The 12,269-nt window shown below is 55.6% G+C and overlaps 1 long non-coding RNA gene across 1 annotated transcript; it reads right to left on the reverse strand.

Moving 5' to 3' along the window:
• Positions 1-6,173: 6,173 nt before the first annotated feature.
• On the reverse strand, positions 6,174-7,582 carry LOC118352218 (uncharacterized). The gene is made up of 2 exons (XR_004808999.2): positions 6,582-7,582; positions 6,174-6,489 (listed from the first exon to the last, which is right to left on the reverse strand). It is a non-coding gene; the product is annotated as an uncharacterized LOC118352218 (long non-coding RNA).
• Between the last annotated feature and the right edge of the window lie 4,687 nt (positions 7,583-12,269).

Consider the following 12,269-nt stretch of genomic DNA (forward strand, 5'->3'; position numbering starts at 1 on the left):
CCCTGCCTGGCAGGGCTTCTCCAGGGACAGCGGCTATGCAGAAGTAAGTTGTAAAAGGTGCTGTTGAGACTAGGTTGACATCTGCAAAGCCCTTGGCATATTTTTGATTCCCCATAAATGAGTTGATGTCTTGATTGACTTAAGATTTGACCACCGAAGAGCAACAATCATGAAACATGATGGTGTAGGGCTGATTATTGGGTTAAAGGAGATTAAGGAGACATGACCATCAAATGATGTGAAATCCTTGACTGGGTCTTGCTTAGAAAACTTTAAAAGAGGGGCGCCTGGCTGGTTCAGCTGATTGCGTGTCTGACTCTCGATGTCATCACAGGTCATGGCCTCAGGGTCGTGAGATGAAGCCTCACGTTGGGTTCCCTGCTCAGTGAGGTGTCTGCTTGGGATTCTCTCTCTCCCTCTCTCCCTCTGCCCTACCCTCTCTAAAATAAATAAATACATCTTTTTTTAAAAAAGAAAACTTAAAAAACATTTTGTGGACAAAAGGAAATATTCAAATCAACTGTTAAATTTTGCAGGAAATGACAATGGCTTCGTCGCCCTGCAGAGGAATATCGTTGGAGAGACATTTAGTGGTGAAGGGCCTTACGTCTGCCAACGTTTTGAATGGTTAATATATAATATGACCTCTTCACCACTGGGTAGAAAAAGATGGACTCTGCGAGAAGGGGGCACATCCCACAAGGTTATCCCATCCCCAGAGTCTGAATCTTGAACAGCAGTGCAAGGAGACACAAGAGGGTGACAATTCTGCTCAAGGAAGGAGCCCAGGGTCATGGCCTCCTGAGTGGCTGCTCTGTTCACTCATTTCCCTAAAAGTGCCCAGGCTTGGCCGCCATTCACAGAGAAGAAACACCACAGACACAATGAAGAAACGCATGTTTCCGTTGTGCTGGGTGAAGCATCTTACCCTCCAACAATTCCATGACTAAGCATGAGCACAGGCTCATCCGAGTTTTCTCGAGTGAGCGATGCAAAGTCCTTCTGTATATGTTGATATAAGTCCACCATCCTGTCACCGTCTCAAAGTGACAATAGTGACAGCTCAGCAACCTCCCTGATGCTCCCCAGCTGCATCCCCCCAGCAGCTACACGGGTCCCACACCAAAGAATAAACGTGCTCATCCCGGTCGGCCCTACCCAGGGCACAGCCCTATCTCTAGAGTACCTCCCGGACCAGCCATTGTGACTAACACCTCCCAGGTGGTCTACTTCCCCTACAGAGCCTGTACACAACAACCAGGATCACCACAACCGTCAAAAGGTGGCATCAGCCCAAATGCACCTCAACCACCAAATGGAACGGGAAACATAGCCTATGTGCACATGCCCGTGTCGCGCACGAGGAGCCGGGTGTTACTACCTGCGGGAGCCGTGGAGACGTCATGCCGAGTGAACAAAGGCAGGTCCACGAAGCCGCATAGGGTGTGATTCATGTAGGTGAAAAGACCACAACAGATGAACCCATGGAGATAGACGTGGATCGGCAGTTGCCAAGGTCTGAGGGAAGATGACCTGTGGAATCACTATGAATGTGCACAAGTTTTCCTTTTGGGGGGATGGTAATGTTCCAGAATTAGATGTTCCAGGATGATGGTCAGACAACCCGATGAAGACGCTAAAAGCCCATTAAAATGGTGATGTTTATGGTGCTTGAATTGTGCCTCCATGCAGTAAATACGTGGGGAACTGGGGGTGCACTTTAATGGCACGGGACAATCCCGTCCCCACCTGCGGAAAGAGAAACAGAGCCTGTTTGTGAATGAAGTAGACCCGCTTGGTGGGGCGGCGGGGCTGCGGCATGCCAGACGGGAGCCGGGGGTGCTCTCACACACGCTGCCATGGAGAATTTCACAAACCTGGCCAGCCAGGCGTTTTCTTCCCAGGTAAAATCCCAACGCAGGGCCGCCTGGGGGGCTCAGTCGGTGGAGCACCTGCCTTCGGCTCAGGTCATGGACTCAGGGTCCCGGGGTGGAGCCCCACGTCGGGCTCCCCGCTCAGCAGGAAGTGTGCATCTCCCTCGCCCTCTGCTGCTCCCCCCAACTTGTGCCTTTCTTTCTTTCACAGATAAATAAATGAAATCCCTTTAAAAGGTCCAACAGAAATGCAAGCTTACAGAGATGCAAGCAACAGAAATGCAATAGGAATGCTTACGGGGGTTTCATTTGTTGTGACCCAAAAAAGAGACAAGAAGGAAGGCAGCATCCATCAGCAGCAGAACGGGTACATCGTGGTGTATTCATAGTGGAAGACGTCATGCAGCTGAAGTTGCAGATGTGCAGCCAGCCCAGAACGGCCCGACCCAAGGCCCACAGAGGGCACAATCCCCGTCCTAAGAAGTAGAAAGGCACGCAGAGCTCGCTGGTGTCAGAAGTCAGGACTGCGGGCACCTTGGGTCACGAGAGGCCGTGGAGTGATGACGCTCGTGCAGATGTGTCTGTACCCAGCCTGTGGCAGTGCCTCCAATGGCCCACCGGGGACTTGTGTGCTTCTCTGGGTGTGTATTAAAACTCAGTGTGTCAGCTCTAAAGCCAAGGAGCTTGCTAATGAAATGCTTGGAACCCTAGTAAGAATTTTGTCGATCTGGGTTTTCAATCTGAAAATATAAAGTCTTGAGCACCCGCTTTCCCAAAATTCAACTTCACTATCCTCCCAATCTCGACAACTAAAATATTCCTACTATCGTCAATAGTCTTGTTTTCATCTAAGCGATGGTGACATTACATAGGAAGCTCTGAGCCCATCATCTGGGCAGTCATTTCTAGTCTCAACATTTTTTAAAAATATGAGCACATCTGGATCTTCTGATCGTAAATAGCTCTTCTGTAAAAATGTCCTTCAAAGCCTTTCTTCCTCAGAAAAGGGGCTGGATCTCTTCTTTGACTAACATTTGGAGAGAAGATGTTGAACTAAGAACTCTTAATGCATTTGTGCTTGATTTTGTTTTATAGCCTTGAAATTCTCTTTGCTGATGTTGACTTCCCTTAGCATTTAATTTTAATATGGCCATTTGTGTTCATTGTAGGTCTGTGTGTGTAAGTGCATGTGTGTGCATGTGTGTGTGTGTGTGTGGGCGCCTTGGGTGTGCATATTTGTAAGCTACCTGTGTGAGTGCACACGTGGGAGTGCATGTGTGTGCATGTGTGTGTGCATGTGTAACTGTATTAGTGTGTAGCTGTATGTGTGAGTGCACGTGCAAGTGCATGTGTCTAAGTGTGTGTGAGTGCACGTCCGTAAGTGTGCATGTGTGGGAGAGTATGCGTAAGTGTGCGAGAGCAGGTGTACATGTGTGCTACTACATTGCAAGTGTGTAAGTGTGTGAGTAGTGTATATGATTGTGTAAATGTGAGTGTATTGTGTGTGAGTACTGTGTGCGTGCACGTAAGTACACATGCATTTAAGTGTGTGTGAGTGTATGTGTGGAAGTGTGTGAGTGCATGTGTGAGTGTGTGCGCATGTGGGAGTGGGTGTGTGCACGTGGGAGTGTGAGTGGGGGTGTAAGTGCACCTGTGTGGTGTGGGGGAATGAAGGGAGAGGACTGGAAAGGCTGTAGAATATACACAGAGTGCTCTGACGTCCTTGTCCGTGAAATGCCGCGTTGACTTCCGTGATTTCTTCCAGGCTGCTCCACATAATTTTTTAGGATGACTGACTGTTTTTAAGACTTTATTTATTCATGAGAGACACAGAGAGAGAGAGAGAGAGAGAGAGAGAGAGAGAGAGAATGGCGGAGACACAGGCAGAGGAGCAGCAGGCTCCATGCAGGGAGGCCGAGGGACTCGATCCCGGGACCCCGGGGTCACGCCCTGAGCCGGCAGGCAGATGCTCCACCACTGAGCCCCCCGGGGGCCCCAGCTGTTTGACTTTTAACCAGAAGGGCCTGCAGGGCTTGTCTTTTCTTTCTCGCTACCTTTCCATTTGCCCGCGCATTCCATCCCTGCCCGAAAGCCCTTCCATGTCCTGCATCAGTCAAGGATTTCTGGATCCCTGTGCTTCCACATGCGCTGGGGGCAGGATGGGTGGGCATCCAGCACTTATCCAACAGGCTGTCCCCCCCAAGAGTCAAAGGGCTACATCTCCGATCATCATTCCTATGAAAGATCTTTCCAGCTTAAGTTTAGCTCAGAATGAACCAACGTTTTCTTGATTTCAGATTAACGGCTCTTACGCCTGAGCCTGTCATCGGGCATGCTTGCCTCTGTTGTCATGGTCATCTGCGTGCTACGCGTCCACTCCATGCTTCCCTCATAGCTCCGTCCATCGACCAAAATATCGACACACACACCTACACAATAGGGGAGTTCCTCTTCAGGGAATGTGGTGTACACATATTTTTCTGTATTTTCAACTTAAAGTCCCGGGCGCTCTATAAAACACAAAATAGGAAGGCTTGGGAAACGGAGGGAGGCAGACCAGCTACAACTCAGGACCTGAGGAACGGCCCGGGGTGAGGCCCCTGGGTTTCCATGTTGCCTTGCATAACCCAGACAGGGGGGTGGAGAAGCCAACAGCCTGGAGGCGTCAGGAAGTGCAGACTGACAACAAAACACAAAAAAACCCAACAGCTTACTCTCCAGCCAAGGAGCCTGGAATGGGGTCACGGAGCAAGATGGAGCGCGAAGACTGTGAAGCAGCCACTATGGAAATCCGTCCACGGGCAACTGGGAGCACACGTGAAACAAATGGAAACAAAAGAGGACATCACAGGAACCAAAAATGAAAGATATAAAGAAGAGCCACCTGGAGATTTTAGAACCAAAAAACCCAGTAATCAAATTTGAAATGCAATGGATCAGCTCAAGAGCAGGATGGAGAAGAGCAGGATGGCACCCGTGAGTGTGGAGACAGAACTATAGGAATTACCCAATCTGCAGAGCAGAGACATCAGGCTGCTGGGACCATAACTGAAGGCCTAACAGTCGTGTTCTCAGGGTCTGGAAGAGACGACTGGAGATCACAGGTGCGGCTGAAAGAATATTTGGAGGAATGATATCTCAAAATGTCCCCAATTTGGCACATGCGAAAACCCCATAAAACCCACAGCTTCAAAGAAGTTGAGGGAATCCCAAACAAAATATATCAAACAAAATATATCAAATATATCAAAATATATTTTGTTTGACCAAGACTCATGACCAAGACTCATCACATCAAAACTAAAAACAAAAAAGGGAAAACATCATGAATGTAGCCCTTTACCCGCAGGGGTGGAAAACCATCCAAACGACAGTAGATTTCTTATCCCAAACTGGAGGCCCGAAGAAATCGGCATCCTATTCCCAAGTGTCGAAGGAAAGGTCAACCCAGAGTTCTATACCCAGGCAAAATGGCACTCGGGAGTCAAAGGGAAATAAAGTGGTGGGACATGAAGAGGCTTTGCCACCCACAGGCTCGCCCTAAGAGAGGACCACCCAAAGCTCTCTAAACAGAAAAGGGAAAAAAGAGGATAAATATTGGATCAGAAGGAGGGGGAAAGAATCACTGGGGAGAGCAGAAACATAGGTAAATGCAAAAGACGGGCCCCTTTTCTCTGCAATTTTCTAGATTCTGTGTGATATTCGGAGCAAAGGTTGCATCATGGTGATTCTCAAGGAAAAAAAGGTGCATATGCGATGCGTCCTGCCCTGTGTTTCTCTCCAACGGTGCTGCTCTGTGTAATAAGAGGTGTGATTAGGAAATTGTAGAAACAATGACACTTTTCGTTGGAAGCAAGGAGCGAGTCCCGAGATGCAGAGACGTGTCCATCTGTCGGTCAGCAGTGGGGCGCTGATGCTGGGCAGAGGCCGGGGCACCCCCTCCTTGGCCTGCCTCCACGTCCCCCCACACGGGCCTCGCCGAAGATGCTCCCGGGGGCTTGGCCCGCCTGCAGCGATGCTCCACACCCCACGTCCTGCTTCGCTCTACGGCTCCGAGGGGGAAATGAGAATCTTCAGACTGAGACAGCCCCCGGTGTGGATGCTGGGTCACCATCCCTGTGGTTGTCCCCGTCAAAAGCATCCCTGGAAGAGCACTGAAAATTTCCCACCCGCCATCCATCAGGGCCAAGGAGATGCAGAGGGAGAGTCTAAAACACACCACAGGGCTGGAAGGGAGACCCACCCGTGACTCCTGAACTGCGTGGCTTTTAGAAAATAAACGTTTTTTCCACAATAATCTTTACAACTTTGAAAATATATTTGAAAGGGAAAGCAAACAAGCACAAAGACGAGGCAGGGGGAGGGACGAGAAAAGGGTTCCACGCCAGAGAGCCATGCATCCGGGGCACGTCTGCCCCTGCACCCTTGCTCCATGCCGAGGTCTTCGAGGCAAGTCACGGTCACGCACGCGCAGGGACGAGTTCCTTCCATTGCAGCAGGAGCAGGAAAGCAAGTTCATTGCCTGAGGCAGTAAACCTCTGGTTTCTGTGCTTCATGTCCAAGACGCGTGGCTGCTGCTGGCTTGTTCGGAGCATTGAGGACACGTGAACTCTGCCTACACTTCCGTAATGAGATTTCCTATCACTAATCTATGACTAGGCCAACAGAGCTTTAATTTCCTCCTAATAGGGACATTTAAGAATTTACCAGGTTATGGAGAGTTCAAGCACGGCCAGGCTTTCCATCAAGAAATCCTAATTCAAATCCTGGTTTCCGTTGACTAACTAACAGGCTCTGATGGGGACGTTACATCTGCGGGACCCGGGGCAGCATCATGGGCTCATCCCCCCCCCCGCCCCCCGCGCCATCTGGCCAGAATGCCTGCAGCTGGCTCCGAGCCGCAGAAGAGCTTGGCTGCAAAGTCGTGCAGGGAAAGGCCCGGCTGGAGGCTCTGGGTTGGCTTTATGGGGGAGCAGCAGGGTTCTCCAGTGAAAAGCAGAACTGAGAAGTGCTTGTGGTGCCAGCCAGTCTGGCTGGAAAGCACCAGGCTCCCCTTCCTTGCCCTCTGCCCGCCCCCACCATAGTGAGGTCCTGCGGCCGCACAGAGGGCCGTTAAGGTCTGTTGGTCACAGGCCCCGTGGGGCTGACATCCCCCCTTCGTCTCGTTAGACCAGTCGAGGCAGGAAGGGCTGCCCGTTGGCAGGCAGGGAAACTGAGGCAGAGACATGTTAAGGCAATTCTCCCCGACAGGTGATGCTGACGTGCCTCGACTCTCTTTTTAGTCGGCTCCTGGCTCATCCACCTTCCGACGACTCCTGCCGACGCGATGCGGCGAATACCTCAGGTGCTCCAAACACGTGAAAATGACTCTGGGTTGTTCCAGAAAAACAGAACCAATAGGTTGTAGGGACATGTGTATATGGAGTGGAGGGGAGACAGTAGAGGGTGGAGATCCTCGTTTTGGGGAACTGGCTCCTGTCATTGTGGATGCGGGCAGGCCGGCAGGCGACTTCCTGGGGGCGCCCACACCCTGCTGTCCTCCCCAGGCTCCTTGCCATTAGATGGGACACATGGCTGCTTCCCAACGGGCCCCTGGGAGCAGGTGCGTGTGTCCCGTGGGGCCAGGAGCCTGGACCTGTGCACCGGGGCCTCCGTGGGCTCCCCTCCCTGCTGTGGGGGCGCAGACGACCCCCAGGGGGCCAAGCCGGCCAGAGCAGGGCAACTCTCGCCCTGTCCCGCATGCCTCGCCTGCCCCGGACACCTGCTGCTGGGACGGGGCCACAGGTGTCCCCCTGAGGCCCGACGAGGGGCCCGGTGAGCCTCTGGCAGGGACGTCGCTCACCGAGGTCACTCACTCGCTCCCCGAACCCTGGACTCTGGGGCCAGGCACCCCTGGCAGTGCCCACCAGCGGCATCAGGGCCACGGGGACCATTGCGCAGTCAGGAGAGTGGGAGCGGCATGCGGCGTCTCGGCCACCGAGGGGGCGCCACGGCCTCTACTCCCCAGAAGGGCTGTGCGAGGGGGAGACGGGGTCCAAATCATGGCCCCCTAACTAATTACTCTGATTTATTAACCCTGAGCACCCGGAGCGGGCCCTGGCCCTGACGCCCCTCCTTCCCCGCCAGGTGGGCGCCTGCTGGCCCCCAACGGCTCCTTCCTTCTCCCCGTCACCATGATTGTGACAGCGGCCGCCGGGCAGCAAGGAGCGTGAGGGTCACTGCAAGCTCAGGGCTCGGACTCGGCCTCGGGGCTGAGAGGGGGGTGAGGGGGGCAGGTCCCGGGACCTTGGGTGCTGGGCTGAGCCCTTGGCTGGACTTGGGGATCCAGGAGGGGCACTGGAGAGGGGCCGGCTGAGCGTCCTTGCTCCCCTACCTCCACTCCCTTCCTTCCCTCTCCCACTCCCCTCCCTCTCCTCCTCTCCTTCCCCTCCTTCCCTCTCCCTCTCCTCACCCCCTCCCCCTCCTGCTCCCCCTCTTCCTCCTCCTCCCGCCCCTTCTCCTCGTGCTCCACCTGCCCCAGGACTGTCAGGAGGCACTAGGAGAGCCAGGAGCCCAGCTAGCCCCCTGCTGCAAGTCCCGGCGCCCGCGTCTCACCCAGGCCAGCTCTGCCTCCTTGTCTCAGAGTCGGGAAGCCCAGAGGGTGACCATGTTGGACATGAACCCCTGTGGCCTCGGTGGCGCTGGGCCCAGGTCATGACAATCGGCCTGAGATGCAGTGGGCGGTCCTCGCCAGGGCGCCGCGTGGAGGATCGGCTCAGGCCGCGGCGTGATCAGGGGTGTTGATAATTACTTGGGGAATACACGATCCAACACTTTCCAGGGGCGCCTGGGGGCTCAGCCGGTGAAGCCTCGCCTTGGGCTCGGGTCATGATCTCGGGGTCCTGGGATCGAGCCCCGCATCGGGCTCCCTGCTCAGGGGGCCTGCTTCTCCCTCTGCCTGCCCCTCCCCTGCTCTCGCTCTCGCTCTCTCTCTTTCCCTCTGCGTCAAATGAATAAATAAAATCTTAAAAAAAACCAAAAACAAAAAACACTTTTCAGACATGAGCAATGAGCTGGAAACTGCCCCGTGCGGCCCTTCGTGCATTGAAACGGCTGCCACGGGGCTTGGGCGGCAATACGCTCGGGCCCCGGGGTCACGGGGCAGGTGTGCCCACTGGGCAGCCCTCGGAGCAGGAGTGGAGGAGGCAGGTGGCTCTGGGGCTCTCGGCGACCTGGGTGCAGCTCCTGAGGCCTGTGGGGAGACGCATCTCCAGGGGAGGCCCAGCGAGGGGCCCGTCAGGGGCCAGGGACACGGCGTCCCCCGCGGCCAAATCCTGTGCTTGGGGCCAGTGTCCCCGGGCAGCCAGTGGAATTGCTCCCAAGGTGAGGAACGAGCGGCTGTTGCTGCCCGGACACGGGACCCCGTCCCTGCGGCGCAGTGCTCCTTGTCCTCCTCCCCCTCCCCCTCCTCCTCTTCCTCGCTGCACCACACCCCTGTTTTCCCAGCCAGGAAAACTGAGCCCACCCATGCCCGCCGGTTTCCCCGCCTTCCACACTCGGGTGCCTCCCTCCTGTGTCGACAGCCCGGCTCTTCCGTCCGGTCAGCCTCGGAAGCCCGGTTCCTCGGCCCTGTCATCGGGATCCCAGGAAGAGGAGCGAGCCGGGCCGCGCACACCCAGCCCCGGGGCGGGGGGGCATGATTAGCTCCAAGCTGGGCCAGGAATCGGGCCAGCCCCCCCGCCCCATGAACCTGCCTTCTCTACGGATGGGCCGGTGGGGAGCCGCTCTTCAGGAGATAGAGACCCACGTCCTGGGGGTTAGGGCTAGTGCGGGCTGCCAGGTTCTGTGATTCGGGTGCGGCCCCCAACCGGACGGCGGGACGCTCGTCACCGCCACGGACACCTCTCACCCCGGGTGTGGCAGCCGAGCCTCAGCGCGAGAACCGTGGAGGGAGACACAGAAGGGACACTGGCTCGGCATCCGGACAACGGGATCACCAGCATGGGACGGCTAAGACAATCAGGTAAGGGTCCATCGACCCGATAGGATACAGACAGCAGTTGGTGACAATATGAATACCTGAAAACCCAAAGCTTTCCCAATTTTCAGCCATTTTCAGCAAAAGAACATCATTTCTTTTAAAATATTCTATTTACAGAGCGCCCAGGCTGGCCCAGGACAGTGGAGCACGTGACTCTCGATCTCAGGGTTGTGAGTTCGAGCCCCACGCCGGGGGCAGAGATGACTAAAAAAAAAAAATCTCAAGGGGCGCCCTGGTGGCTCAGCTGGTTCAGCATGTGACCCTTGGTTTCGGCGCAGGTCATGACCTCAGGGGCGTGGGACTGAGCCCCACATGGGGCTCCTCGAGATCTGCTCCCTCACTGCTCCTCCCCCCACTCTCCCCTTTCTCCCTCTCTCTCTCCAAAAATAAATAAATCTTTAAAAAGTTCTAAAAGAATAAAATCTTTTAAAAAGTATTCTATTCGGAGTAAGAAGCAACACACTGGGATATTTCGGAGGGGCGCTGGGCGGCTCGGTCCGCTACCCTCCTGCCTTTGGCTCAGGGCGCGACCCTGGGCTCCTGGGACCAGGTCCCAGGCTGCACTCCCTGCATGGAGCCTGCTTCTCCCTCTGCCTGTGTCTCTGCCTCTCTCTGTGTCTCTCATGAATAAATAAGTAACATCTTAAAAAAAGAGAAAGAAATAGAACTTCTGCAATAATTGTTGAGAAGAAACATTTTTAAAAAAATCTTTGTATTTTTCAGAATGATCAGGGCCGGCGCCTGCGTTTTCCACCAAATGGAAGCAGGAGCCCTTTTAAGGGAAAGTGTGCCCTGACATCCCAAGTGCCGTGCACAACATCGGGATTTGGGGGCCCCCTTGCCTCAAATATGCAATTCCTTGTGCTATTTAAGGATGATCTTTCTATGTTTACTTTAAAGGATTGACTTTGAAGAGGCTAATTTAGCCAAGATGGGGCGGCTTGCGGGTGCAGCTGCTCCGAAGCTCCGACGTAATCCAAGTCAGGCCTCCGTGAGCGTAGTCTCCGGGCCACTTCCAGGGCGTCGGGCAGGATCAGGACCGTTCCCCTCCCTGGGCCACGGGGACCTGCTCCCGCGGGGGACCCGGCCTGGGCGCTCACCGCCATCCTGAAGCTGCTGAAGCCGCTGGCGCTTAATAAGGGTATTTTGATCGTTAAACGTAATTGCTTGCTTTTCATACTGATGCCAATCCGTGGGGCAGGGGCAGCTTTGGTGTTTGACTCGTCTGCGTTCGAGGAACAGCCCCTGGAAACGCGCCGCTCCCCAAAATAAAGTCAGGAGGTGACTCAGAGTTGGTGTCTGGCTGTCTACACGGCCCACGTTTTCTTGGAACAAAGGCGAGCAGGAGCTAGACGCAAACCTCCCCTGTGGGGTGCCCGCGGGGACACAGTCCCCGGCCTCTGCCTCAGCCCCCGGATGTGCTGCCTCTCCCCGAACCTGCGAGGGAGGCTCTGCTCCTGACCAGTCCGGTTACAGTTGGGAAACTGAGGCACGGGGACCCATTCACTCCACGGAGGCTTCCACCTGGCCTGAGGGCTGGGCCGCGGCCCTGGGTTCCCTGCCTGCACCGCGTCCTGACTCCCGTCTCCCCTCGCTCCCAAACCGCCTGCACCCGGCCTCCTGAGAGCCCAAGACGCCTGCAACCCAGTCTTTTCTGAACTGTGCGGAGGAAGGAGAGTACATGAGTCCTTGGGAAGGGCCAGCGTCACACAGGGTGCTCTGGGTGCGGGGGTGCTGAAGGTGCTGCGGGTGCTGAGAGTGCTCCGGGTGCTGCGGGGCCATGGGGGTGAGGGTGCTGCGGGTGCTATGAGTGCTCCAGGTGCTGCGGGGGCATGGGGTGCAGGTGCTGAGAGTGCTCTTGGTGCTGAGGGGGTGTGGGGTGCGGGTGCTGAGGGTGCGGCGGGTGCTGAGAGTGCTCCGGGTGCTGCGGGGGTGTGGGGTGCGGGTACTGAGGGTGCTGCAGGGGTGTGGGGGTGCGGGTGTTGTGGGTGCTGAGGGGGTGTGGGGTGCAGGTGCTGAGAGTACTGCAGGGGCTGTGAGTGCACAGGTGCTGCAGCGGCCATGGGGATGAGGGTGCTGAGGGTGCTGAGGGTGCTGCAGGTGCTGAGAGTGCTCCAGGTGCTGCGGGGGCGTGGGGCATGGGTCCTGAGGGTGCTGTGAGTGCTCCAGGTGCTGTGGGGGCATGGGGTGCAGGTGCTAAGGGTGCTGCAGGTGCTGCAGGGGCGTGGGGTGCAGGGACTGCAGGTGCAGGGCCGTTCTGGGTGCCCGGAGACACTCTGGACTCAGGCGTGCAGGCTTGGTTCAGTCCCTGAGCTCTGGTGTGGCGTTCCCCACTCCTGCCCTGAGCTTCCCTCACCCCACATGCCCCCACGGTT

The sequence above is a fragment of the Canis lupus genome, chromosome 16 (assembly GCF_003254725.2).
Source record: "Canis lupus dingo isolate Sandy chromosome 16, ASM325472v2, whole genome shotgun sequence".
Lineage (NCBI taxonomy): Eukaryota > Metazoa > Chordata > Mammalia > Carnivora > Canidae > Canis > Canis lupus.